The sequence below is a fragment of the Callithrix jacchus genome, chromosome 13 (genome assembly GCF_049354715.1).
Source record: "Callithrix jacchus isolate 240 chromosome 13, calJac240_pri, whole genome shotgun sequence".
Lineage (NCBI taxonomy): Eukaryota > Metazoa > Chordata > Mammalia > Primates > Cebidae > Callithrix > Callithrix jacchus.
The window spans coordinates 106,156,811-106,183,553 of NC_133514.1; the positions used below are offsets into that span (position 1 = coordinate 106,156,811).

Here is a 26,743-nt window from a genome sequence, read left to right on the forward strand (position 1 = left end):
TTCAGACGGCAGGAACACAACTGCCACCCACCCCATGCTCCCTGCAAGGGAATTCTCCTTTCTCCTTTCCTTCTGAAGTTCAAGCTACTGGAGATGGTTCTCAACCCTAGAAACAGTGGGGCTATCCCAGTAAGTAGAAGTCTTTATTTTATTTTATTTATTTTTAAAAATTTTACTTTAAGCCCTGGGATACATGTGCAGAATGTGCAGATTTATTACACAGGTCAACGTGTGTCGTGGTGGTTTGCTGCACCTATCAACCCATCACCTAGGTGTTAAGCCCTGCATGCTTTAATTATTGTCCTAATGCTCCACCTCCCCTTGCCCACCCCCAGCAGGCCCCAGTGTGTTGTTCCCCTCCCCGTGTCCATGTGTTTCATTGTTCAGGTCCCACTTATGAGTGAGAACATGCAGTGTTTGGTTTTTCTGTCCCCGTGTTAGTTTGTTGAGGATGATGGTTTCCAGCTTCACCTATCTCCCTGCAAAGGACGTGATCTTGTTCCTTTTCATGGCTGCATAGTATTCCATGGTATACATGTACCACATTTTCTTTATCCAGTCTATCATTGATGGGCATTTGTGTTAGTTCCATGTCTTTGCTATTGTGAATAGTACTGCAATAAACATACACGTGCATGACTTATATTCCTTTGGGTATATACCCAGTAATGGGATTGCTGGGTCAAATGGTATTTCTGGTTCTAGATCTCTGAGGAATCATCATACTGTCTTCCACAATTGTTGAACTAATTTATACTCCCACCAATAGTGTAAAAGCATTCCTATTTCTCCATAGCCTCACCAGCATCTATTGCTTCTTGAAAAGTCTTTATTTTACTTATTTTTACTATAAAATAAAATTGTAGCATTTATTTTATTATAGTATTTAATGTTATTGTAGTATTTATTTTATTGTTATTGCAATAAGAGTCTTCTAAGGACAGACTCATCTTCAACTGAATTCCACTTTTGAGGCAGAAAAAATTCTGTGAGTTTCCAGTATATTGAAAAACAAGTCATTTGTATTCAATAGTGTCACTAGCCTACTCATATGAAAAAACACTTTGTGAGTATGAAATATATCCTAGTTTATTTAAGTAGCTGAGGTGGGTTTCTGGTGAAATCACTCAATGTGGGCATCCATGCATAAGCAGCTGCTTACTGCAGAAGTTAAGCCAGCCTTGGAGTTCAGGATAAGCCCTAAAGGTTTCTGATGTGTTAAGTGGAGATTCTGAAATCTGTGCCAGAGACGAGGTTTTAGGTCGGTGCATTTGCAAATCATTGAAAAGAGCAGTGCATTTGAATCCCCTTAGGACAGCCTGTTGTATGTGATTAGTTAATCTCTGACCAATAAGAAATAGCTAAATGTTGAGGCTGATATATGAAATTAAAAAAGAAAATGGACCTGGTCTTCATTTCTTTTGCATTATTAAAACATAACCTACAAATACGTTTGTTACATTTAAATCACCTAGAGCCTGAGTGCCTCCTTCCTTCATCTGACAACCACTCATTGAACTACCATGTGCAGGGTGCTTGCCTAGGGCTTGGGAGCCTTGTCGGAACTACGGCAGTCATGGTCCCTGCTTTCATGGATCTGAAAGAATAAACAAGCACAGCGTTGACTGTATAAAAATATTCAGAGAATTAAAATGGAACGATAGGAGAGGGAATGACTGGGTGTTCCAGGAAGCCTAAGGAAGTGACGTTTGAGATTTGAAAGGCAAGAAGGAGCCAACAGTGGGAAAGTTAGGGGCAGTACAATGCAGGCAGAAGTCACAAATAGTGGAAGACCCCAAAGAGGGAGCACCCTGATGTGTTTGGGGGATCAGAAAGTCAGTTTGAGTGGCCCCCGAGCAATGGGAGAGTGTGCAGCTGGTGAGAGCTGAGGCTGGAGAATCAGCGTGAAGCCAGTGTCAGATTCTGGAAGTCAGATCAAGAGCCTGGCTATTATTCTAGGATGACGGGAAGTACTTGGGGTGATAAGACAAGCTAAAAAGCATGGCTCACGCAATTCTTCTGCCAAGACCCCAAACTGGAGAGATGGCCAACAAGATGGCAGAAGATCTCCTGGGGTGCACATCTACTCCTGTATCTTTTGGTGCCCCTCCCCCAAAAAGCCAGGGTCTGGAAAGCACTGATGGCAGCTGGCTCCTTGGAATGACATCACCAGGGGATATCACAGCTGCAGCACCTGCCATTGCATCAGCACCAACCTGGTCAAGACCTACATCAGCAAGACCTCCTCCCCCACCCCTGCCCCAGCATCCAGACTTAATCCAGCTTCTCACTCCTCTCTAGAAATGCTGCCCTGCCTACTTTTATGTTTTCAATACACAGAGGGTTTTGTCCCCAGATGCTGACAGATCTCATACTTCTGTGTAACTAACTTTGGCCACAAACATTTTCAATATCTTTGAAATGTTGAACGTATTTCATCAAGGAAACAAGGGTAATCAATTCTACAGCCATACTTGTTTCATGTATGAAGAGAAAAACTCCCAGATAACACCCGGTGATGAAATGTCACACTCAACCATTAAAGACCTATTTTTAGCAAAGTTAACCACTAAGTTCTGAGCCAAATGAGAGGTCATGTGTTATCTGAGAAGCACATGTTACTGTGGTCATCAAATAGCTAATCTGGGGTAAGGTATTCCATGGAAGATGCTTGTTTACGAAACTGGAGTGATTACTCTATTCAGAAATATAGATAAAGCTACATAAACGATCAGGGGAACAAAAACTTAACTACAACTCAAATGATGTTTTAAGCGACTTCATTAAAGTGACATTTATGTGTGTGTGTGTGTGTGTGTGTGTGTGTGTTATGGACACTTAAATGAGATTGGCTTATTCTTTATTACTGTTGAAAAGCAACTTCCCATTTCTTTCTTCCCCTAGTCCCTGGTAACTACCATTGTGTTCTCCGCTTCTGTGAATTTGTCTACTGTAGATACCCATGTAAGTGGAATCATTGTCCCTCTGTGACTGATTTATTTCACTGAGCATGATGTCCTCAAGAATTATCCATGTTATTGCATATGAAAATACTTTTCAGGTGGAGTAACGTGTGTGTGTGTGTGTATGTGTACACATACACATACACAAATTTCTCTTTTCCATTCATCTGTGAATGACATTCCTTGATATATATTATTAGTGGGCAAAAATGTGCCCTGACGTTTCAGTATGATGGTCCATATATCAACCATATATGGGAACCATATATGGTTCCCATATCAAATGTATTTTTCTAAAATGATATCATCACATCTAGCAGGGTATTGAAAAGATGGATGTTAATTTACTCCCTTACTAGTATGACCTTAAGCAAGATATACTATATCCCTAAATCTTGATTCTTCATCTGTAGAAAATAAAAATAATCCCATTCATCTTTCACAGGGCAGCTGTGATGATTAACTGAGATAAACCACACAACGCAGCACATGACAGAGACTGACATTCAATAAATGTTGAGTTCCCTTTTCCTTTAGTTCTCTGCTCCCATGTTAATCCAAATTTTTGGCAAGCTAATAGTTTTTATTTTTTGATACAGTTATTAGCAGCATCCAATCCCATATAAACCAAAAAACAGGCTGGAATTTTTATCTATTTGTTTGACGCTGAAACAGAAAAGTGTCTGCCAAATGGTAGTTGCTCAATAAATAGCCATTGAGTGAAATGAATGAATGGGAGGTTACAGTGGAATGAGGTTTAATGTGAAGGTCAGTCAAATATCTTGGTGGAATTATTGGATATGTTTTTAATGAAAGAGATACATACATTTTATAATTTTCTTTCTTTTTTTTTTGAGATGGAGTCTCGCTCTGTCACCCAGACTGGAGGGCAGTGGTGTGATCTCAGCTCACAGCAACCTCTACCCTCACCGGGTTCAAGCAATTCTCATGCCTCAGCCTCCCTAGTAGCTGGAATTACAGGCATATGCTACCACACTTGGCTAATTTTTGTATTTTCAGTAGAGATGGGATTTTGCCATGTTGGCCAGGCTGGTCTTGAATTCCTGACCTCAAGTGATCCGCCCGCCTTGGCCTCCCACAGTGCTGGGATTACAGGCGTGAGCCACCGCACATGAGGCAGGTAAAGTGCTGATGTAACAAGGAAGCTGGCTGTTATGAAAGCAGATTATGCTATAATGATTACTATATATATGTTATAGCATAGAGGTTGAGGTTGGCACATCTCATGTATGACTGTGAATACCCAATCATTATGCTTATGAACCCCCAAAAAATCAGCAGATAACTTATAAGTGCAGCCATGTTCCAAAATAGTTAAGTAGCAAAACCATATAATAAATAGAGCAGTGGTCACACTAAATACTGTAATATTTTAACTGTAAACAAAGCATCAATGGGAAAAGTCTGATCCCAAGGGCTCCTGGATCAGCAGCAGGTCAGTGACACCAAGGAGAGCAGGAACCATGGTATATAAGGCTTGCCTTGAACTTAGCTCCATCTGAGAGCCGGCCTGTGGAAGTCCTGGTAACCTGCAAGATCACCTCTACAGAGGAGCCATCAGTGGCAGGCATCACCTCTCCAGGTCTTCCAGCTTATTTTTCCATGATAGTGCAGTGACATATCATTTTAGAATTACAACTCCAGAATTATGTAGTCACATGTAGGGGGGGCACCCAACATCGGAGTGGATGGAAATCAACCAGAGAGACCCAGAACATCAAGGAAACATCACAGTGGGAACAGAAATCTCCCTGGCTCAGAGAGCTGGGGATTAGAGCTAACTGTGTCACCAACAAGCTCTGTGGCTTTGAGAAAGTCATTGAATCTTGGTCCAGCAGGCCTTGATTTCATCATCTGGAAGTTACGGATCCTGGCCTCTTTTGCCTCTACCTCCTCACTTCAGAGGTCCCATGCCTGGACTGCAGCAGCCCTGGCTGGTTTCCCTTCCCATGCTTGGCTGTCTTGAAAAAGCTACCTGTGTAGAAACCACAGATGAGAGTCGTGGGAGACAATAAGGAAGAAAAAGTCACTCCTTCACCTTCTTTCAAAGTGCTGTGCTCACAATTGCTCACATCTGGCACACCTCAATGGCAACCACTTGCAAGCTTCAAAAACCTTGAACCTTGAAAGTGAAAGAAGGAGCTTTATCTTCAAAAGGAAAATTAAAGACCTGGAGAGGACCACTTGGGACCTTTTTATTACATCTAGATAATGGCAGGTATTATTACTCTATGCAGCAGTATGTTTTCATGAATAGACTAACATATACCCTTAGGCTGTAAAATAGTGCTTTAGGGTATAACATGTTGATTCAGATACAAAATAAAATATTGTTTGTATTGTAGGCTTTTAATGAAAAGTCTAAAAACACACCTATTTAACAAACCTCTATTTTTATAGGGCCTGCCTAAAAAAGCCTGCTTTTAAAAAAATCTAAGTATGGGTGGTCTCACACCTAGAAGTGGCACAAGAATCCTTTGTCAGACGATGTGTCTTAATTTTTGCTATGGAAAATGTGGTCACCATAATTATAGCCCAGAGAAAATAAAAGGTTTTCAACATTCCATGCAGGAGGGGAATAAAAGTTTGTTAGCATTCAATAAAACTATAATTTAACCAGCTTTTAGGTACAGAGGAATCAGCAGTTAATTTACAGCACTGGACAATTCTCTATTTCGCCTTATGGCTATTTGTCGAAGTGTCTTATTTCCTCTTGGAGACCTAAGCTCTTTGGGAACAAACGCCAAGTTACCTACACCTGTAACCTCTACCAGACCTGGTACATGGTTTGTTGTTTGTGTTCAATGAACCACAAAGAATCTTTCAGGAAAAATCACTTGAGAAATATTTCAGAGTAAGAGGAAATCAATGTATAACTTGCTTAAAAACTATTTTCTTAGGCTTAAAAATATCTCAAATACACACTTTCGAAGGTTCATTTATGGAAAAAGTTCATTTGTGTTGGCTCTGAAATGAGATTTTGCCAAGAAAAGCATCAATACTAATTAGGTATTGATGAAGAAGGAGGGGAAGTTTAGCCAGGTAACTTAGTCACTTGGTTACTAAAACCTTCTTCTCGATGGAGAGAAACCAGTAGAGATTGAGCTTCTCATATGGAAGGAGGAGCTATAATGTGATCATTTCTCTCTATATATGGTCTTTTTTTGGCTCTGAAATAAAAAGATCAAAGGCAAATGAGCCTATTGAAAATTAACCAGAGCTGAACACTGCATGCTGTTAATATTCTCACTTAACTCTGGCAGCAAGAAACAACTGTTCAGCCCTTTATCATATGGGATAAAATACAAAAGCCTCTATATATAATTTTTATTTGTCAATTAAAAATAATGAGATAAAAATTAAAAAAACTGTTTTAATAAAATCCTTCCAGGAAGGCTGGGCGCAGAGAAGGACCTGAAGTTTCCTGCAACTGGACGCATCATAGTTAATGAGTTTTTCTCAGCTTGGATTTCCTATATTTCTCAGATTTCTTAATTCCACTGTGCAATTGACTTTCCCTCTAACCATGAATATGCATCAGAAATTCCAACATTTTAGCACCTGAACTCCATCTTCCTGTCTGTATCTCACCACCAGAAATGGCCAAAAAAGCTCTTCTTCAAATCTATCTTCACATGTTTTGATTTCTTGAAACAGAAATAGGATGATGATAAACACAGGTGAAAGAAAATAATGTCTTCCTGAAATAGGTAAGAAAGTTATGGCTTGTTGACATGTGGTTGCCAAACACATGTGGATGGAAATAGATTTTAATGTGTGCCTAAGGGCTTGGATCTGTGTAAAGATGTGGACGTGACAAAATGCGTGGTCTTCAGAGTCCAAATCCAGCTAAGCTCCACCCGCCACTTCCTAGCTGTGTGACCGCTGACAGACGGTTCACCTTCTCTGAACTTCTGTCTCCTGGTCTGAAAATGGAGCAAATACTTGTCCCTGCTAGAGGTGTGCAGGGCTCAGACAGTGCAAGTCACAAGCTTATAGCAGCACTGTGTCTGTCATGTGGTGAGAACCTACTACCTGGTGGCTATTTCTGATATCATCTTCTGCAGCAATTTGTCCTGCTTGAATTGTGCAGGATGCAATCAAATGCCAAACTCTTCTTGCATTTTCAGTGACAATCCTTTGGTGACAGCTACCTCAGAGGGCAGTGTCTGGGAGGCGTCAGTCACTCCTACAGTTGGCTTCTGCATGTCCACATCTGTTTAATCAGGGAAAGGTCACAACAGGAACAGAACAGGGAAGGGAGAAAAGGAAAGAAAGGAAGAAGGGAGGAAGCTTGTATAAGATGATGCAATATTCAATCTCCCATCCTCATTTCAATATTTTGAATTCAAATGAAAAAAGCATGTCAGTCAGATGTTGAGGGGTGAATCCATCCCCTGTGAGAGAGCATCGTTTTGTTGGCAGATGGAAGTGGAGAGTAGAAAAGAAGTATAAAACAAGCAGAGACTCCAGTTAAGCTGGCCTGGCTTCCTCAGCCTGGTGTGGGATTTTCTCCACTGAAAATTTCTATGTTTTTAATATTGTGTCATAAGGTGGATTTTATTTGAGCTTTTCAGGTTATTTGGTCTTTCTTTTGTAAGAAAGTAGTTTATTTGTTTTCACAACAAAGCAGAGTGGCTTCCGGTTGAGGAAGGAGAGAACCGTGAGGGTGAAGGAAGATGGTTTTGCATTGACTGTGGTATGCCCCTGTACACACACAGAGACACACACACAGACATACATACACAACACATGTACACACAGAGACACACACACAGACATACATACACAACACATGCACACACAGAGACACACACACAGACATACATACACTACACATACACACACAGAGACACACACACAGACATACATACACAACACATGCACACACAGAGACACACACACAGACATACATACACTACACATACACACACAGAGACACACACACAGACATACATACACAACACACACACACAGAGACACACACACAGACATACATACACAACACATGCACACACAGAGACGCAGACACAGACATACATACACAACACATGCACACACAGAGACACACACACAGACATACATACACAACACATGCGTGCACAGAGACACACACACAGACATACATACACAACACATGCACACACACAGAGACACACACACAGACATACATACACAACACATGCACACACAGAGACACACACAGACATACATACACAACACATGCGCACACAGAGACACACACACAGACATACATACACAACACATGCACACACAGAGACACACACACAGACATACATACACAACACATGCACACACAGAGACACACACACAGACATACATACACAACACATGCACACACAGAGACACACACACAGACATACCTACACAACACATGCACACACAGAGACGCAGACACAGACATACATACACAACACATGCACACACAGAGACACACACACAGACATACATACACAACACATGCGCACACAGAGACACAGACACATGCACACACACAACATGCACGGACATGCACAGACACACAGAGACACACAGACACAGACACTACACAACATAGGCACACACACAGACACACACAGACACTACACAACATATGCACAACAGAAACACAGACACATGCACAGACACAGAGACACACACAGACACTACACAACACATGCACACACAGAGACACAGACACATGTACACACACAACATGCACACAGACATGCACTTGGCACACAGAGACACACACACACAGACATACATTACATGACACATGCACACACAGAGATACAGACACATGCACACAAATAGCATGCACACAGACATGCACAAACACACAGATACAGAGACACACACAGACATACACACACTACACAACATGCACACACAGAGACCCAGATACATGCACAGAAACATAGACACAGAGACACACACAACACACACACAGACACACATATAACACATGCACACATACACAGAGACACACACAGGCATACACACACTACACAACATGCACACACAGAAACACACAGACACATGCACACATAGACACAGAGACACACAACACACAAACAGACACACATATAACACATGCACACATACACAGAGACACACACAGGCATACATGCAGACACATGTACACAGACATACACACACAGATATAGACACTCAGACACACTACATATGCACAGACACACAGACACTTGCACGGAAACACATGGAGATGACACAGACATGTACACACAGACATAAACACACGTGTACACCATAGTTGGGCTCATCCCACTTCTGTGCTGTGAGTGGCAGAATCTCTTATCTCCTTTCCTTTTTCAGTCAAGAAATCCTGACATTTCCAACCACCAAACATGCCGTAAATATGGTAGTATGGACCAAAACTATAACAAACAAAACGACACACGCACATGCACACGCACACGCACGCGAAGGATCTTTTCAAGGCTCAGCTCGTCACCTCCAGACGTGCACCCCTGACTGTTTCCGACACATCCCTGTTGTGTTTGTTTGGGTTGATTTGCCTTCGTTCTGCAGGAAGCCTCACAGATATGACAGGGTGATTTAATTCTGCACAAACCTCACCTCCCTCAATTCTTAGAATGAAGATAGATACCACTACCGGTATTCTTAGAGTTAGACTCACACAGCCTCCCACACCAAACACAGTGAAGTGGAACCCACATTTCATTGGAATCCTTACTTTTAGGTATTTGCAGGTTTTTCTTTGTGACACAGGAAACCAAATCTGAGGCACCGTTGCAGGTGGTGGTAAATGGGCTTCTAAAACGTTCCCAGTGGCTGACATCGATTTATATCCCAAAAGGGGCGCTACATCTGACCTCTTACACTTTGGAAAGGAAAGAAGATTCTAGACACTCCTTTGTCAGGTGTCAAAATTTATTCATGACAACAGATCGTCAAAGCCATCTTTGAAGGGGCTGGCAAAAGTTTCTCCCTACATTCCCAGGTATAAGGCAGTCAAGAGCCAAAGATGACAGAGTTGGCAGTGGACCATGGGATGGGAAAACCAGTCAAGCTTTATTTTGTGTTTTGTTTGGTTTTGAGTCAGGGTCTTGCTCTGTCACTCAGGCTGGAGTGCAGTGGTGCAACCATAGCTCAATACAGGTGGGAGAAAACTCATGAACTCCTGGGAAAAAGTGATCCTCCTGCCTCAGTCTCCCAAACAGATGGAAGTACAGGTTTGTGCCAGCGTGCCCGATTAATTTTTAAAATATTTTTATAGAGATGGGGGTCTCGCTATAGAGATGGTGGGTCTCCTCCCACCTCAGCCTTCTGAAGTGCCTGCATACAGGCATGAGTCACTGTTCCCGGTCCAAACTGAGCTTTGAATGAAGGGGTGGCATTCCTATGGAGCCACTGAATGTGCTGCACCCTCAGCTCCATCAGCCCCGGGAAGTTTGAATAAGTCAGGTATACCGTGAATCAAATGAGCAATGTGCAGGCAGGATTACAGAGCAGAGGTCAAGGGACAGGCTGGGGGTCCTCCATCTTGATGATTTCTGCTTGTGCTGCTAGGCTGATATCCAGTTTACTGACGTATATACATAGAGATCACTCTCAATCGTGGGCTGAATTTTCCCTACCAGGCTATCTACACCTTGAGCATATAACAAACCATTGTGAGAAAAGTTACGTTTTTTTCCACCCAATTCTGACATTTAAGACTTTCTGTAAGATAGCCAAAATGTCTTAAGAACCAAATTCCTCAAAGTCTTTCAAAAGACACTAGTCAATTGATCTTATAACCCTCTCTTTTCCCACCACCCCTAATAGAAGGCACCTGGAGTGAATCTCCTTTGTTTAATATATAAGTAAATTAAGGAGATGACTTTCCATGATTTTACTGAATCAGTGGCTCTTAAATCAATCTCTTTGAAAAGAAAGTAAATGTATTCCTTTGGCTGCGCACAGTGGCTCAGGACTGTAATCCCAGCACTTTGGGAGGCCGAAGCAGGGGGATCACTGGAGGTCAGGAGCTCGCGACCAGCCTGGCGAACATGGTGAAACCCGTCTCTACTAAAAATACAAAAATTAGCCAAGTGTGGTGGTGCATGTCTGTAATCCCAGCTACTTGGGTAGCTGAGGCAGGAGAATTGCTTGAACCTGGGAGGCGGAGGTTGCAGTGAGCCGAGATCAGGCCACTGCACTCCAGCCTGGGCGACAGAGCGAGACTTGGTCTCCAAAAAATATATGTATTCCTGCATTCACATAACATTTGTTAAAATAATGACAGCACGATTTTACAATGAATTTTACTAAGGTTTAGACGACCTGGTTCTGACTCAGAACAACTGAGGCCATGTACCTAAGCTGTCTGTACCTCAGTTAACTTACTCCTAAAATAGTGAGGCCTGGACAAGATGGCTTCTAGGATTATTTTCAGCTCTAACATTTTGTGACTATATATTTATGCAGATTCTACTCATAAAAGACACGCTGTTAGATGCCACAGAGACAAACATGCAAAGACACGATCCGTACCTCGTTCTGTTGACAGTGTCACTGCTTGGCAGGATTTCCAAACTTCCATCACAGACTACTTGGACTAGGCATCAAATTCTTATCTTTCTTTAAATGTATGCCTCTCTTTGATGTTTAGAGGTTCTTGGACAAATGAGGATCAGTCCCACGTGCACAGGCTTTGCCTAAACATCTTTATACTCACCTTTGCTTTGCGTGTCTTCTGCAGCTATGGTTTTCTTGGCACCCGACACCATCAGGGGCTCTCTCAACAAGGACTGCATTGGCCTACACTGCCGTGTCTTGGGAGTTCTATAATGTGGCTTAATTCTTGCCCCTGAAGTGGATTCCTTCTCCTCTCTTCTCCCTCAAGCACAGGCGTCCTGGCCCGCAGCCTGCAGCCTGGGGACTGGCGACCTGTTTGAAAATCTGTGCATGTCGGACCTGTCAGCACCCAGGCTGGGGAAAGCAGGCTGGCCTTGAGCAGAACAGCTTTGCTAATCAATCACGCTTCGGGGAAGTGGGTGGTTTGTATGTGAGGCCCACTTTGCCAGGACCAAGCCCCTTATGAAAACGTCTGAGTGTGAATTGAAAGAAAGAAAACAGTCTACCTTCCGCACCCACTGCAGGAGGGCCAGACGAGGTTTTATTTAAAAACAACGCCTCTTTTCTGAAGTCTGAAAGCAAGCCCCTGGGCTTCAAGAGAATTCCTCCAAGATGTACTAGAGACTATGATTAGGAGATGGAGCTCTCAACCTGGGTGCCAAGGACATGTGTAAAACAAGAGAAAACTTTAGGGAGGTTCCCTACCTATTCAGAAATTAGAAATTAACTACTTACATATTTTTAAAAAGAGCCTCCTGAGACGATACCATCTATGGTTGTGATCATACCAGCAAAGCAGTCAGCAAGTTGAGCAAATGTATGTCATTTGAAGCTAAGCCGATACAATTCAAGTCCCTACTAGTAAAATGCAGTTAATGGGACAACGCCAAGTTTATTGTCACAGGGCTGGGTATATATTCCGGCTATTACTTGTTAGTTGACAGAAGTTAGGTAACTTTCACTAAGCCTTTAAATACATTCATATATATGTGCGCGCGCACACACACACACACACACACACACACACACACATATAATGGGGCCAATTATATTTTCAACTCATAGAGTTGTCCTGAGAATTAAGTGAGATGCTAAAAGCAAACAGTGTTTCTATGCTGTAAACAGAATGGAAATGTAAAACCTTGTTATAACAGACAAACTTATATTTCTTCAAATAATGCATATATGTTACTTTACTCAAAATTATTTGATTTCTAGTCTTGCTTTCGTGTTTACTTTTTGTTATTTTTAGGAATGAGTTTCTAATTAATTCAGTCTATACATTTCCTATCTAAAGTCTTTTCACATTTTCAAAGCTCCTGCACAAGTGACAGAAAAACCAAAGCTTCAAATATGTAGAGAAACAGCACCACAGAAATAGGAGAGACCATTTAGAAGGCATTTGCCCTTTCACCCAGCAACCTGCTTCTGGTGGTTCTTACCCTGCTCGCATATGAACTGACTTATGCACAAGAGTGTCTACTGGAGCATTATTTGCAATACCACAAGACTGGAAATAAACAGGTGTCCATCCACAAGGGCTGGTTAATTACTCCACGGGTAGTAATAGCCAATGATATCTACATAAGGACAGCCAGTGAATTTTTCAACCTGAAGTTCCTTCCATATTGATTCGGGGCTTGGCCCCATGACCTGCTTTTGCCAATGGAACATTAACCAACGGTATGCACCTAGAAGCTTAATAAAACCTCCTCAGAGGGGCCAGTCCTTCTCTGTTTCTGGGACCCAGTCACCATATGAAGCAGCTAGGTCTAGTTTACTCAAGGCACATATTCCAACTGAAGCCAGACTTTCCCACCCACCTGTTGTGACTCAGGCCATCAGACCATCTAGCCCCAAATAATCACATCCATATGAGCATATCCAGGCAAAACCAGCAGTAAAAAAACCCTCGGCAGATTCCAGGCCAAACAGTTCACCCATGGAATTATGACTAATAAAAGGGTTGTTGTTTTAAGCCACTATGTCATGGAGTAATTTGTTATGCAGCAATTGATAACTGACACACCCTGATATCTCCAAAACAATACAATACTAGGAAGTATTACACTACCTAGGAAGAAAGGGAAAGGATGCAGTCTACGTACTGACATGGTGGTAAGATCTCGAGATATACTGTTAAATTAACAGGGCAAACAGTATGCTGTCTCTCATGTAAGAAAGGGAAATGTTTACAACATGTATATGTTTTATTTTGCATGGAAAGACACTGGATATATACTCAAGAAATTAATAGACAATGGTTCCTTATTCCGATGGAGGAGGGCATAGTGAATTGGGTAGGTGGGGATGGGGGTGCTAGCGAGACATCAATAAACACCTTTCTAAACTGTTTCAGTATAGGAACCATCTGACTGTGACCTATTCAGAAATAAGCATTTTTAAAAAGGGAAAATAAGGCTATTACAAGATAGAAATGACAAAGCTTGAGAAAGCTGAATTTCGAACTGACTCTAATTCTGCTCTGCAGCCATCCTCCATCAAGAACCTTCTTCTGAACCGGATAATTGCTTCTTTGTAACACATATGATTATTTGTGCTCATGGTTATCTTCCCTGCTAGATGGTGTGTGCTTTAAAAGCAGGGACCATCTCTCATGCATCTTTGTCTCTTCAGCAACCATCTCGCCTGGCACAGAGGAAGGCCTTCCTCAATAAATGTTTGTCGAGTCAAAGAAATAAACAAAAACATTCGGACCTCACTAAAAGTATCCATTGTTAATGCTGTTGAGTTCTATGAAATCTTCGATAGCCTAGCTTCCTCTGTACACATTCTCCACACACCATCTTTCAGGAAAAAGGTGAGTATTCATTATGATCTGGGCTTGCGAATGTACTCAGAACTACCAGGGAGAGTATATACAAAAGCTAAAAGCATATATAAAAGCCATGGTGGAGAGGTTTTTTGTTATTAGTTTAGCATTTCTAGGAAAGAGGAGACCACGGGCTTTCTCTGTAGCCCATTTCAAGAGCCTGACAGCTCTCACTGGAAATCTTCACTTCCTTTGAAATTATACCTTTCCTGCTGTGCCTCAGGCCTCTCCCTTTTCTATGCGAGTTCTTGTCTCTATGTCTGATCCCCGTGAAAGGGCAGGCATTTAAGGAGGAGGTCTGGGTCCCCTTCATGGTGGTGCCCACACCTCTCCCGGGGGGATGTGCTTGGGAAGTGTGCGTGCAGCACATCTCAGCCCTGTGCCTCCTAGACCGCACCACGCAGTCTGGGGACCACGTCCGGATTCACAACAGATGATAAACACCATGGACAATACCCAAGCATTAAATAATCAAAGGTCTCACCAATGATACACGTAAGAGTGGAAGCAAAGGAAGTGCACTCCCTTGTCTCAAGAAAGACAGGGCTCATAACCTTCTCCCTAGAATCTCTCCCATTTTCACTTCTCTTTCTCTATCTTTTTTTTTCTTAAGACAGTGTCTCACTCCATTGGCAGGCTAAAGTTCAGTGGCATGATCTTGGCTCACCACAACCTCCGCCTCAGGTTCAAGTGATTCTCCTGCCTCAGCCTCCTGAGCAGCTGGGATTATAGGTGTATGCCACCATGCCCAGCTAATTTTTGTATTTTTAGTAAAGACGGGGTTTCACCATGTTGGCCAGAATAGTCTCGATCTCTTGACCTCATGATCTGCCCGCTTCAGCCTCTCAAAGTGCTGGGATTAGGGGCGTGAGCCACCATACTCAGCTTGCTTCTCTTTCTCACATCAAATGATGCCAATTCTTTAACTTTCCTAGGTTCCATTTCCCAATGCTTTTATCAGTTTTACTGTCTTCTGTGAGACTGCATTTCCCTAAATAGGGCAGTGGGAGATGTTCCAAATTTGGAGCCTCTGTAAGGCAGCAAAGGTGGAGAGCTGAGACTGATCATCCAGACTCCAGGTGTGCCTTCGCCACACAGAACAACAAGCATCGCTGATGCCCCTAGTAAGTGCCAGCTGCTGGGTTAGATGCTGTTGGAGATATAAAAGGCCGAGACATCATCTCTGCATTTAAGGAGAGTGACACTGATCAGACAGGATTTAAGGAAGAGGACTCTGGCGTGGGTGGGAAGAGCACAGCAGGAGGGTTGGGGCAGGGGCACAGCCTCGGGACCAGAGTAGGTGGAGGCAGTGGGGTGGGGAGGAGGAAAAGAAGGAAGGAAGAGGCCGGTCAGAGGAATCCCAAAAGTAGATTCCTGGACATACAATAAAACGGGAGGATGACTTAAAGACAGTTTCCAGATGTGGGGGTCTGGGAAGAAGGGAAGCTTGTGCAGCTGCTGACAGAGGCTGACAGAGGCAGAGAGGGCTCGTGGTGAGCTGGCTGAATTCAGGGTAAACAAGAGGAGATTTCATGCTTGACCTCAGATGAGAAAATAGGAGTGGGAATACAGTTTTCTGATTGAAGCCATGAGAGAAAAGCCTTTCCAAAAGAGCACAGTGGAGGAGAGAACTGGAAGAGAGGCACGGAGGCCACTGAGAGGTCCAGGTGCAGGCGGTGGAAGGGAGCCCGTGATGCGGGCAGGGCGAGCCTTGTCTGTGAGCCCCGAGGTCGATGGGCACAGGCTCATCTGATTCATTTGTGTACAGATCCACAAAATTGTGCATGGCTGTGGCCCCGGTAAGTGCTATATATATGCTTCATAAATGTTCGTTGAAATGTAGTAGTCAGAGGAGTGAGAGGGAAACCAGCAACAGAGCCTTGTACTAAGAAAAAGAATTCAAAGATGGTCAAGAGCTAACACCGCTCAGGGAATTACAGTATTTCCTGAAGACCAAGGGAAACACTGATTATTCCAGACTGCCTGGGAGCACCAGAGTCTGACTGTTCCGGACTGCCTGGGAACACCAGAGTCTGACTGCTCCGGACTCCCTGGGAGCACCAGAGTCTGACTGTTCCGGACCTCCTGAGAGCATCAGAGTCTGACTGCTCCGGACTGCCTGGGAGCACCAGAGTCTGACTGTTCCGGACCTCCTGAGAGCATCAGAGTCTGACTGCTCTGGACCGCCTGGGAGCACCAGAGTCTGACTGCTCCGGACTGCCTGGGAGCACCAGAGTCTGACTGCTCCGGACTGCCTGGGAGCACCAGAGTCTGACTGCTCCGGACTCCCTGAGAGCATCAGAGTCTGACTGCTCCGGACTGCCTGGGAGCACCAGAGTCTGACTGTTCCGGACTCCCTGGGAGCACCAGAGTCTGACTGTTCCGGACTCCCTGGGAACACCAGAGTCTGACTGTTCCGGACTCCCTGAGAGCATCAGAGTCTGACTGCTCTGGACCGCCTGGGAGCACCAGAGTCTGACTGTTCCAGACTCCCTGGGAGCACCAGAGTCTGACTGTTCCAGACTGCCTGGGAGCACCAGAGTCTGACTGCTCCGGACTCCCTGGGAGCACCAGAGTCTGACTGCTCTGGACCGCCTGGGAGCACCAGAGTCTGACTGTTCCAGACTGCCTGGGAACACAGACTGTTCCAGACTCCCTGAGGGCACCAGAGTCTGATTATTCCAGGCTGCCTGGGAGCACCAGAGGGATGGGTAGGGGCAGGAGTCAGTTCATCTGTAACTTCTGCCTCCACTGTACTGAGTCCACACAGACCACCATGGCTGACACTGCCTTACTTAATATGGGGCAGGGGAAGTCCCTGGGATATATGATGTTTTCCATTTAAATTCTGTGGTGTTATTTTGGCTATGAAATTTGGAAACTTCGAATAAAGTCCGAAAGGAAACTTGGACTATTTAAGCTTACACCGACTCCACTGATACTATATGGTTATTCTGCCCTTCACTTTGGAAGAAGGAGAAACTGGTGTGGAAATACACTTTTCTAAAAGAATAAAAATACTATTTAAAGATATGAAAGTTTATTTAACATCTAAGGAAAGGTACTTAATTAGAGGGACACTTAACAAGAAGAACTGAGGATCTCAGTAAACAGTCCCCATCTGCTCCTGGCCCCACCACCTGGCTATTACCTCCTCTTCTTCTCTGATAGATTTTAGCCAACCAATTTTGTTTTATTTGTGCAAGTTGAGAGGCCACCTGTTGTGGAATATACTTCCACATTAAACAAAGCAAACATTTCCTATTTCTGTGCTTCCCATATGATTTTTAAAACACAAAGCACTCACTTTCACCTTAAGCAGATTTAAGAAATGCTGACTGATGAACAGGTATAAACAAGGCAATCTTTTGTTTATGAAAATTGTTAACGACCCACTGACAGAAAGACATGCCCTGCACCCCCCGCCCTGCTTCCCTGATGCTGGTGAATTAATCTACCCACACTTTTTTTGCTCATTTCCTTGGCTGTTACAAGCTGAAGTGAAGAAAAGACATTTTACGAGGGACATGGTATGTTTGTGCTAAAAACAGGCACCACACAAATCCAGAGAAAGGAGCCAAAAGGAAATACCAGGTGGAGGGAACAGCATGGATAAAAGCAAAGATGACAAGAGGGTAAGTGGTTTGCGCCGGGAGATGGTGTATCTGGGGGCTGAGGGAAGTAGGGTACAGTGTATTGGGTTGAGGATTTATAGCCAGGAAAGCTGGAAATGAAGGGGAAGGAGACTTTGTGAAGGGCTTTAACTAGCAGGCTAAGGAAGGATGGAGTTTTCCTAACACCTGGGCACCAGTGGAAGTTTAGAGCCAGGGAATATAACTGTCACAGAGGTGCTTCAGGCAGCTCTGGGAGCGGGGTTGGCAGCTACAAGCCCCCAGGAAGCCACTGGAGCAGTGCGGGCACCGCCACGTTGGCCTGCGCAGAGTGCTATGGAGGTGAATGCAAACCTGGAGTGAAAACTCCAGAGATCACCTGACCTCCACGTGCCATTGCTCTGACTGCTGGACCACAGTGATGTTTGTGGTCTGCTGGGATTAGTGTCATCTCAGAGCCAGACCAGCATCCCCCAAAAGGTCTATTTTCTTTTCCCCAGTGCGTAGTCACCCTGGCAAAAGGCTGTAGGTCCGTTTGGGGAAGGCTGGGAGAAAGAGTAACGGTGTTAATTTTTGGTGGTATACTAGGGTCTTTCCTCAAGAAGACCCGGCCTCCTCTTCATCCAAGGGCTTCTGGGTCTGTAAATGGGTGCAAGTTTGGGAACTGATCGAGGGCCATGACTCTCTGCTTTCATGGTGCAAGTCGGACTTTTTCCTCTTCACCTAGAACTCTTCCACTTATACAGACTAAATAAGGATTTAGTAGACGCCTGCCTATGTCTCTTCTAGGAACTCCATGAGGACAGAGTTGGACATGGGGGAAATGAAGCGTTAGTCAGTGTTGGATACAAAGAAAGTGAGACGGACATAAAAGAAGTTGAGATGATGGAACTGAAGATGACTAAGATGCTGGGGGCCCGGACTAGGGGTTCCCATTCCCAGGTGGTCCCCTAAGTGGCAGCGCTAGGGAGAGGGGTGAGTGGGAGAGGAAGAGGCAGAGCTTGGTTTGAAATGATGGGGGATTATCCAAGGTGACACGGACATATGGGATGGAAAGAGGAGATGTGTCAGGCCTGGAGATACAGGTTTTGGAACAACCTGCATTGAAACTGGAAGGATTAGAGAGAGTAGATGAGATCTCCAAGACAGAGAAAACAGAGTGAGGAAGCTAAGACCTGGGCTGGGGCAAATGTCTGAATTTACCTGAGTGGGAGAAGAGGGAGAAGCTGGCATGTTGGACAGAGACGGTTGGTCACCGAGACAGGAGGGAGAATCAGGCCATGTAACAGGAGCAAGAGGGTCTAGCGTTTAAAGACAGTCATTTCCAACTGCGACAGAAAAGTAAAATGTGATGGCTCTGGACATCTGCTGAAATTGATGCGTGATGCCCTCTAAGACGATGTTTCATGAGAAACCTGGGAACAGAAGAGCCCCTGGCATGGTGGATGGTGGCGGCAGGGACAGTCGGCAGTGAAGCCATGCAGTCTGAAAGAAACCATCCAGGCTGGGCGCAGTGGCTCACGCCTGTAATCCCAGCACTTTGGGAGGCCGAGGCAGGTGGATCACAAGGTCAGGAGTTCAAGACCAGCCTGACCAATATGGTGAAACCCAGTCTCGACTAAAAAATACAAAAAAATTAGCCAGGTGTGGTGGCACAGGTCTGTAGTCCCAGCTACTCAGGAGGCTGAGGCAGGAGAATCGCTTGAACCCAGAAGGCAGAGGTTGCAGCGAGCTGAGGTGGCACCACTGCACTCCAGCCTGGACAACAGAGAGAGACTGTGTCTCAAAAAAAAAAAAAAAAAAATGGGAGGCCGAGGCGGGTGGATCATGAGGTCAAAAGATCGAGACCATCCTGGTCAACATGGTGAAACCCTGTCTCTACTAAAAATACCAAAAAATTAGCTGGGCACAGTGGCACATGCCTGTAATCCCAGCTACTCAGGAGGCTGAGGCAGGAGAATTGCCTGAACCCAGGAGGCAGAGGTTGTGGTGAGCTGAGATCGCGTCATTGCACTCTAGGTTGGGTAACAAGAGCGAAACTCCGTCTCAAAAAATAAATAAATAAATAAATAAATAAATAAATAAAAACTATTGAGCTTGAAGAAGCTAAAGACATGGGGAGGAGAGACAGTGGCAGACCAAAGGAAGAGCCAAGTTAAAGGCAACTTTCTTCTAGGATTTGGGAGTCCTAAGTACGCTTGTGGACAGTGAACATTCTGGAAGGGTCTGGACTGTTCAGATAGAGAATGGGAGGTAGAAGGGATGAAAAGCAAATGTCCAGATGGCCATTAGTGGAGAACTTGGGAGTCGGAGACCTCCAGGCTCACCCCTGTGGTTATCGCCTTGGTGAGGGGGCTAATGTGGACTTCAGGCCCAAAGAAGAATAATCTTTTATTCTTTACAAAACGGTGCGTGAAGATTAGCTCTGAGTCTTTATAATCTTATCATTGGCTTCAAAGTTCAATCCCATATTATACTTTCCAAGTATATTTTGTTAAAATTTCCTTAATTCATAATATTCTAATCAGCAGTGGGTTTCTATCCACATGCCTATGAGAACATATATTAATTTGAAAATCTGCATTGCTCTTGTATGAATGAAATCTAAAGAAACTGAACTTCTAACGAATGAAAGATGCTGAATGAAAAGATAATATTTTATCTGAGTTTCAGTTCAGTCATATGTCTGAGAATGAGCTTATCTAGCCCAGAAGTGTTCTGCTTTCCTTTTAGTTGTTTTTTTTTCCACTGCCATTCATAGGTTTTTTTTTTTTTTAAAGATCTTTCCATTCACTTCTGCAGGACTCTGCTAAATAATGCTGGGTGCTTGCAGCTTAGCCCTGCCCTAGAGCTGTGGCTCCTCCTGGCAGCCCTGGTGACCCACACCTTGGACCTCACTCACAATCTCATTGTTCTCTGACCCACTTCTGACTTCTCTAGCCCTTCTCTCTATTTCATTTCACCTAAGCCCAAATAGCAAGTCTCAGGCTCAAATGCTGCTCTGTCCTTGCTTTCCGCCCTGAATCTGTCCGTGTGTCCTTTTGCAGCTTGTATTTCTTCACTTTTTTTTTTTTTTTTTTTGAGATAAGAGTGTCACTCTGTCGCTAAGGCTGGAGTGCAGTGGTGCAATCTCGGCTTACTGCAACCTCCACCTCCCGGGCTCCAGTGCCTCAGTCTCCCAAGTAGGTGGGACTATAGGCGCACACGACCACACCAAGCTAACTTTTGTATTTTTAGTAGAGACAAGGTTTTGCTATGTTGGCCAGGCTGGTCTCAAACTCCTGACCTCAAGTAATCTGCCTGCACTGGCCTCCAAAGGTGCTGGGAATACAGGCATGAGCCACCACGCCCAGCCTTATTTCTTCACATCTTTCCAAAGCCTGCAGAAAAATGCCGCTGAGAGAGGCTGGTCTTATTTTCTCTTGACTCAAATCTTCTCCTGGTTTTCTGAGCTCACAAAAATCTCTGTGTGACATTTTTTTTATTTGCAGTTTTAAGCTAGCTATATATTTTTAAGTCCTCACCTCTAAACCTTCACTGAATTCTCTTTGCAGAAGCACTGTCGTTTTGGTTACCCCATACTGTCTGCATTTTATTTTGGTGCATGGGGGCTCTGGCTTCGATTTAGTCCTTTAGACAAACAGTGAAATAAATAGATACTCGACAACAGTGTGTGTTGCTGCTATGTAGTTCTTTTGCTCCCAAACGGGAAATACCATGGCACTTGGCATTGTCCTACTGTGGCTGCAAGCTGTGTCTCGCCACAGCTACCACAAATGCAGAGGAGCCACACACGCAAAGGTCCCCTGTGGTGGCACCAGCGTGAAGCTCTTCAATCATGAAAATCAGGGAACACGTCACCAATGACTGTCCTGGTCCCGGAATAGGTTTTATCAAAATGCAATCAGGTTTTGCTGGAAATGCAATCATGTGACCCCTTTTTTCTTTGAGGGAGGACAGTGTTCACAAATGCAGTGGTAGCATATGACATTTTTAGTTGCCCTCTGTTGTTCGAGGCAACTTCCATGTGGCCCTAAAAATACTCTGTTTAGGCTGGGCATGGTGGCTCACACCTGTAATCCCAGCACTTTGGGAGGCTGAGGCGGACAGATCATGAGGTCAAGAGATTGAGACCATCCTGGCCAACAGGGTGAAACCCTGTCTCTACTAAAAATACAAAAATTAGCTGGGCATGGTAGCACACACCTGTAGTCCCAGCTACTTGGGAGGCTGAGGCAGGAGAATTGCTTGAACCCAGGAGGCGGAGGTTGCAGTCAGTGGAGATCTTGCCACTGCACTCCAGCCTGGTGACAGAGCAAGACTCCATCTCAAAAAAAAACAATGACAAAAATCCTCCATTTAGTAGCTTTGAAAATTCTAAGTTTCTTTAAAAGAAAGGAGGAAAAGAAGGAAATTATGATGCATTTAATAGCCACATGAAGTAGATGGTCCCATCTGAGAGATCAGAAAATCAAAGGTAGAGAGTGACTCTCACAATAGTTGGCCATGAGCCACACTGAGGACTCAGTGGACTTAGGTGAGGATTCTAAGCTTTTTCAAATAAAAGTTGCTACCTTGGCCAGGTGTGGTGGCTCACAACTGTAATCCCAGCATTTTGGGAGGCCTAGGCGGGTAGATCACGAGGTCAGCAGTTCGAGACCAGCCTGGCCAACATGGTGAAACCCCATCTATACTAAAAATGTGAAAAATTAGCCAGGCGCAGTGGTCCACACCTGTAGGCCCAGTTACTCGAGAGGCTAAGGCAGGAGAATCATTTGAACCCAAGAGGCAGAGGTTGCAGTGAGCTGAGATCATACTACTGCACTCCAGCCTGAGCAACAGAGTGAGATTCCATCTCAAAAAAAAAAAAAAAAAAAAAGAGAAAGAAAAGTTGCTACCTTTACACCAAGGATGAAAAAGTAGGAAAGGGGCTACAGGAAGGGAGTGTGAGACATGAAGAACATAAAGAATTTCCAATTTGTGAATATACCTGTCCCCTAATTTATGCATTGCTTGTGATTAGGACTAAATGCTGAAGCCAGAGTGAACTGAATTCTTATAAGCAGAGGAGGACAGAGGCAGGCAGGGAGACCGATTCCCGGGGTTCTCTACATGACTTTTGCTCCCCTAACCTCCCTATATAGGTTGGTTTCAGATTCTCCAATAAAAATGTATGTTAAAACTGTAAAAACAATAAAACATATAAATCTCTCACACTTGCAGCCAATTGTTACCACACAGGTGTTCTTTTTGGTAAATATTCAAGTGTCACTGGCATCACGTGCTTAATACTATTTTAGTCAATGTGATTTGTGTCAAAATCGCCTGAACTGGGTGATTGTTGGACCTCATTATCACCAATATAGGTTCTCAGACCACACCCCTCACTGCTGATGAACTCACAAGAAAGACTTTATACTTTAAAGAACTAGTATTTTCTTAGAAAAGGAAGAAAAAAACCATTTCTCAGTAAAAGATAAACCACAACCTACAGGGTTCAGATAAATGTACACATTAAACCACACACACACACACACACACAAAATGAAAACGATGTTGAGGTTTTGTCTAATCCACAAATGTGAGTATATTCATAATTAAGGAGTTAAAATGAGAATCCTACTCATGACTTTTCCTGGCACTGAGACTGCATTGAAGAATGATGAAATCACACTCCAGATTACCCCATTTGTTCTCCTGACAGCTCTGTGGACCATTATCATCCAGAGGTCCTTTGCTTGGTGGGACCCTGACCACTGGCATTCTTTCTCAGAGTGGGCTAGCCAGAGTTCTCCCAGTGGCAGAATCTACGGGGCCCACATCAAGGCACAGGGAAGCCCCAGGCCCTCAGGGACCTCCAGGTCCCAAAAGAGTGTCAGATAAAGAAATTAAAAGGGGGCTGGGAGAAGCACTCTGTCAAATAGAAAGCGTAGCCACAGAAAACTCAGGGATGAATACAGCTAAGACAGGCTGATGACCTTAAAGTGGCAGCCAAAATGAGGAGGCCAGGTGGGCTTGCTGGCTAAGAAATGCAATGTCAAGAGTAGGGCCTGGCTGTGATGCCCCAGCCTTTTTGTGATAGAGCTGAAAAAATATGGGAGAAATGGAAGGGAGCGGGCAGAAGAGACAAGACAGGAAGCAAGAAGGACACAGAAGTGGCAGCAGTCACCAGCAGCGGGGATGAGTGCAGAAAGTGTCAGACCGTCCAGGAACTGGAGGCAGACACCCAGTGAGAAGGGAACGGACTGTGCCACCGTCTCTGCAGGGGCAGTGAGACAAGCGTCTCCCATGCAGCTCGGGAGCTGGCCTGTAAGGCCCAACCCTTCCACCTGCTTCCCTGCTCCTAACACTGCCACAGACACAGTTATTTTTAAAGTGTTTAAAATATAAACCACATTCATGGGAACTTGAAGTCAGCTCTCACCTTGGCATCCATCCATTTGTATATTTTCAAGGTCGACTCAAATGTTGAAAAGTCACCTGTGATGTGTTGTACCTTTTGAGCTTTTGACAAAAACTATAAAGAAGCAAATTAAACCAGGAGGAAAATTTCTAGCTGCCACACTAACCAAAAACTGTTGGGTAATAAAAAAATCATCCTAAAAATAAAATGACACTTCAGGCCCTAAGGCTCATTTCTTTTCTTTCTTTTTTTTTTGTTTTTGAGACATATTTCTTTTTGAGACATAGTCTTGCTCTGTCACTCAGGCTGGAGTGCAGTGGTATGATCTCGGCTCACTGCAACCTCTGCCTCTTGGGTTCAAGTGATTCTTATGCCTCGGCCTCCTGAGTAGATGGGACTACAGGCCTGTGCCATCATGCCCAGCTAATTTTTGTATTTTTTGTAGAAACAGAGTTTCACCATGTTGGCCAGGCTGGTCTCAAACTCCTGACCTCAAGTGATCCACCCGCCTCTCAAAATGCTGGGATTACATGCGTGAACCACTGCACCTGGCCTCCTAAGGCTCATTTCTATAAATAATACGCCCCTCGGCAGGATACAGAAAGACTTGCTGGGGGAAATATGAATCGTCATGCCATTTAGAAAGCAATCTGGAAATGTCTATTGCAATCTAAAAATCTATTATTTTCTTAATCATCTCATGTTCTATAAGCACAGGGATGTTTTTTTACAGCATTATTTGTAGTTACATTCAATAATTCATGCTACAGTCAACCAAGGAATAGTACGCAGTCATGAAGAAACAAAAGAGGGATTTCAACAATGTGTCACTGTTAAGTGAGAAAAAGAAAGATGCCAAAAGGGACATACGATATCACCTGATTTTTACAAAAAAACCAATCACAACATATATTTGTGACTAGAGAATATTTGGTATAATTGTAGAAGCATAAGGCACGGGAGGATGTAGATAAGGCTGATACCACAGCAATCCGGAAGAGCGGAATTAGAGTGGAAAGAGGGAAGGGTGTGAGATGAAAAAAATAAATAAGTGAAAAATGAAAGAAAGTGTCCGTGATAAAAACCACTTGGGTGCTCATATCTCATTTACAGGAAATCATGTGTGTGGAGACGACATGAACCATGGTTGTGAGATGGTCCCCTCCTGCCCAGGAGAGACGCGCATCACCGAAAGCACTGCCTCAAAGAAACACTGGGATTTTGTACAAATAAAAAGATTCCAATGTGATTCTGGCTTGATTCATTTTGAAGTGTAGTCAACATACCAAGTCTACGATCCATGTTAGGATAAATTAATTAAAAAGTTTCTATTCAATTGTGGTTTGCCTTCTTCCAACAGTTGGCACATTCTGAGAACTGCCTTTTGTTAGATGCATTCAGGGGGAGGACGGTGGCATCCCGACGAAGGCGGCAGAAGGAGGCTTCCTCAGAACCTCCCACCTTCAAGATTCTCTGACTCCAGATGAGACGCCATGCCAACCACCAGGTTTTATGCTTTCTCTCTCTCACATGCTCCAACTGAGGTAGTTTACTAAATAAACTGTGTTTATGTTCTCGAGCATTCCTGAAGCAGATGTAATATAACTGAAGGCAAACAATTTGAGTAATGCAATTCATGCACTGCCATCTAAACACCACATCATCATGAAACTGAAATGTTTACCAAATAATCAAAGCCCAAGACAAAGAAACCAAAAGGTATTCTGTAAGGCAAAGTACTGCCCAGTACTTCCAATAAGAGAATTGACTGGGTTATCCTGGAGTGGCTTGTCATAAAAAGTCAATGTGACTTGGTTTCTAATCACAAAAAGAACTGTCTTGCTATTATTCCCAATGGTCAGGGAAAAAAAGAAGAGAAATTGAGTTGGTTTTCACAGAGCAGTAGGGTTTTCCTAACAGAGTTTCAGGATACACTGGTCAGAAGGCAAACAACATCCTCCTTCCCCCAAGATTTCACCCAAATTTCCCCCAAAGCATCAAATCTTGTCTTGACAGTCGGCAAGGGCTGACTAACAGATGACAGTGCTCTTCTTTATGATGCTGTGAAATAAACGTGGCCATCTTTTGAGTTCAGCCCCAGCTTTTCCACTAACTGGCCACGTGTCTGTGGGCAACGGGTGTTTATCAGTGTTGAGTCTCAGTTTCCTTAAGTAAAGTGCTAAGGCTAGACAAAGTGGTCTTTAGAAACGTTTTGATCTCTGGCAATCCATGCCCCTTTACAATCAATTCCAGGTTTTGTTTAATATGCTCTAGATTTAACACAAAATTAGATATGAGTGTTCAC

General features: G+C 43.9%; 1 protein-coding gene and 1 non-coding gene across 2 annotated transcripts in view; both read right to left on the bottom strand.

Moving 5' to 3' along the window:
• The window catches only part of BCL2 (BCL2 apoptosis regulator), a 204,020-nt gene that overhangs the window by 66,012 nt on the left and 111,265 nt on the right, over positions 1 to 26,743 (bottom strand). The window lies entirely within an intron of this gene.
• LOC118147094 (small nucleolar RNA U13) lies at positions 4,154 to 4,259 on the bottom strand. The gene has a single exon (XR_004733258.1). It is a non-coding gene; the product is annotated as a small nucleolar RNA U13 (small nucleolar RNA).